The sequence below is a fragment of the Saccopteryx bilineata genome, chromosome 11 (genome assembly GCF_036850765.1).
Source record: "Saccopteryx bilineata isolate mSacBil1 chromosome 11, mSacBil1_pri_phased_curated, whole genome shotgun sequence".
Classification (NCBI taxonomy): domain Eukaryota; kingdom Metazoa; phylum Chordata; class Mammalia; order Chiroptera; family Emballonuridae; genus Saccopteryx; species Saccopteryx bilineata.
Genome location: NC_089500.1, coordinates 17,318,932 through 17,322,711, shown reverse-complemented (window position 1 = coordinate 17,322,711; position 3,780 = coordinate 17,318,932). Strand labels below are relative to the sequence as shown.

The 3,780-nt window shown below is 33.6% G+C and overlaps 1 pseudogene; it reads left to right on the top strand.

The window, feature by feature from the left end:
• Positions 1 to 1,606: 1,606 nt before the first annotated feature.
• LOC136315772 (U4 spliceosomal RNA) lies at positions 1,607 to 1,735 on the top strand (annotated as a pseudogene).
• Positions 1,736 to 3,780: the final 2,045 nt, after the last annotated feature.

The window sequence follows — 3,780 nt, the reverse complement described above, 5'->3', positions numbered from 1 at the left end:
CCCATCAAAATTCTGATGACATTTTTTAAAGAAATGGAACAAAAAATCATCAGATTTATATGGAACTATAAAAAACACCGAATAGCCAAAGCAATCCTAAGGATAAAGAATGAAGTTGGGGGCATTACAATACCTGACTTCAAACTATATTATAGGGCCACGACAATCAAAACAGCATGGTATTGGCAGAAAAATAGACACCCAGACCAATGGAACAGAATAGAAAGTCCAGAAATAAAACCACATATATATGGTCAAATAATTTTTGATAAAGGGGCCAACAACACACAATGGAGAAAAAAAAGCCTCTTCAACAAATGGTGCTGGGAAAACTGGAAAGCCACATGCAAAAGAATGAAACTGGACTACAGTTTGTCCCCTTGTACTAAAATTAATTCAAAATGGATCAAAGACCTAAATATAAGACCTGAAACAATAAAGTATATAGAAGAAGACGTAGGTACTAAACTCATGAACCTGGGTTTTAAAGAGCATTTTATGAATTTGACTCCAAAGGCAAGAGAAGTGAAGGCAAAGATAAATGAATGGGACTACATCAGACTAAGAAGTTTTTTCAGCAACAGAAACTGACAACAAAATAAACAGACAGCCAACTAAATGGGAAATGTTATTTTCAAACAACAGCTCAGATAAGGGCCTAATATCCAAAATATACAAAGAACTCATAAAACTCAACAACAAACAAACAAACAATCCAATAAAAAAATGGGAAGAGGACATGAACAGACACTTCTCCCAGGAAGAAATACAAATGGCCAACAGATATATGAAAAGATGTTCATCTTCATTAGTTATTAGAGAAATGCCAATCAAAACTACAATGAGATACCACCTCACACCTGTTGATTAGCTATTATCAACAAGACAGGTAACAGTAAATATTGGAGAGGTTGTGGAGAAAAAGGAACCCTCATTCACTGTTGGTGGGAATTTAAAGTAGTACAACCATTATGGAAGAAAGTATGGTGGTTCCTCAAAAAACTGAAAATAGAACTACCTTATGACCCAGCAATCCCTCTACTCGGTATATACCCCAAAAACTCAGAAGCATTGATACGTAAAGACACATGTAGCCCCATGTTCATTGCAGCATTGTTCACAGTGGCCAAGACATGGAAACAACCAAAAAGCCCTTCAATAGAAGACTGGATAAAGAAGATGTGGCATATATACACTATGGAATACTACTCAGCCATAGGAAATGATGACATTGGATCATTTACAGCAAAATGGTGGGATCTTGATAACATTATATGGAGTAAAATAAGTAAATCAGAAAAAACCAAGAACTGTATGATTCCATACATTGGTGGGACATAAAAAGAAGACTAAGAGACATGAACAAGAATGTGGTGCTTACCGGGGGAGTGGGGGGGAAGGAGGAAGTGGGGAACGTGGAGGGGGAGAGGCACAGAGAAAACTAGATAAAAGGTAATGGAGGACAATCTGACTTTGGGTGATGGGTATGCAACATAATTGAATGACAAGATAACCTGGACATGTTTTCTTTGAATATATGTACCCTGATTTATTGATGTCACCCCATTAAAATTAATAAAAATTTATTTATAAAAAAAAGAAAATTAGCTTTGCGCAGTGGCAGTATCATAGCCAATGAGGTTTATCCGAGGCGCGATTATTGCTAATTGAAAAAAAGAAAATTAACTATATTGAAATATTTGCCCCAACTCTCCTGCAACCACGTGATTTAGTTTGTAGGCATAGCTATTATAGTAATGCTTTGATGTCAAGTGCATTAGACATTTTTAAAAAGAAATGAATGATAAACCTGTATTATACTACCCCCACTTTTACTCAAATCTCAAATTATTAAACAAAAATGAAAATGAAGACTACATCTTATACAACATATAATATTCATATAAGAAATAGAGAAATAAGTCAATCATTCAGTTTCTGTTTTTCAAATAGACAGTTTCAGTAAAATGCTCTATCTTAGTGAACAGATGCAATTTAAATGTCTACGTTTTTATCAAACTTAAGGCAATTTTAAAATTATATTTCAGTACATGGAACAAGCCTCAGTCAACATTTTCACAACCTGACATGCATTTTGTTTGCACTTCTATTTGCTTTAACATTTTTAGGAGACTTGATTAACATTTTAAGGGCCTTGGGCTAAGTGTTTTCTATGGATTACAAATTTCTCACTCTTTTTTTTCAGTTGGATTTATTGGGATGACATTGGTTGATAAAATTACACAGGTTTCAGGTGTAATATTCTATAAATACATAGTCTATACACTGCACTTCGCAATTGCCACCCTATGTCAAGTCTCCTTCCATCACAATTTATCCCCCCTTTCCCTTCCATAAGTATTTCTTACTTTATTCTAAAAAAAACATTGAGGTAGACTCTGTGATTAACCACATGGAAAAATGAGACAGTCAAGGATTGGTGATGAAGAATTTTTGCCCCAAGTGACCCAAGTACCATCAGAGTTGAGAGTCAAATTCTAAAGCCTTTCCACATACTCCACTTCAAAATTAAATTGCTTGACCATTAGAAAAAACAAAAGTAAGAATGGTTGTAATTTCTTCTCACTTTAAAGATTGCTAATGAGTTAGTGATTGAATATTCTAAAGATACAGAGTCTAACACAAATAAACCTATCTTTTATTACTAAGCCAATATTGAGCTAGTCACACAGAATAACACAGAGCTTGAGCTCTACCAATTTTCACACCTATTTTCTATTTGTTAGTCATTTGACCTTTGGCAAATTACTGACTTACCTTTGTTCCAGTTTCCTCACCTATAAATGGGAAGATAATAATACCTAATAGAATTGTTGTGAGGATTAAATATATATATATTGGCTAAAATTACTTAGAATAGTTTTTGCCAAATACTATAAATATGCATTAGCAATACTATGTAAGTGTAATATGTATCACTAATACATAATCTTAAAAATCTATAGGAGTATAGTCAACTCAATCAGGACCCATTTAATGTACTAAATTGACAGATTTTGTTTTAGTCCCTAGAGAAGGTTTATTTTTTCAGGATAAATCACTCAAAGAAAGGGATGATGTTTATTCAGAGTAAATAATAATTAGATAATTTACCCACTGATTATACTTGCTATCATTAGTTTTTTTAAAGTACTTTACACTCTCATTTTAACAGAAGACACGAGACATAAAGACTTTTTTAAATTTAAATAAAGAAATAAAATATATTTGGAAATAAATCTACTTATTCTAACATCTGGTATCTGAACTGATTTGTTCCTGAGTGATTGTAGTGCTTAGCTGTCATGGACCATTTTAACATGCCATTGAGCCTGTGCTTTGTTGAATGCACCAGTGATGGGAAAGACAAGATGTTGTAGCTATAGGTTACCCAAAAATGTACCATAGCTTTCCAAATATTGCACCAGAAAATTCAAGCTTGTCCAATAAGCAAAATAGACTGCTGTCTAGGAAATAGAAAAAATAAAACAGAAACAAAAAGAAAATGTAGGCAACATCTTTTATTATGAGTTTTTCTCCTTTTTTTGTCCTTTTTTTGTTCTGTCCTTCCACCTCACTACCCAGTCCCCACCCCCATGACAGCTGTCAGCCTGCTCTCTATGATCCAGTCTGTCTCAATTTTGCTTGTTAATTCATTTTGTTCATTAGATTCCATATATAAGTAAAATTATATGATACTTATATTTCTCTAACTGGCTTATTTGACTTAGCATATGTTTTCCAGGTTCATCCATGCTGTTGCAGAAGGTAAGACTTCCT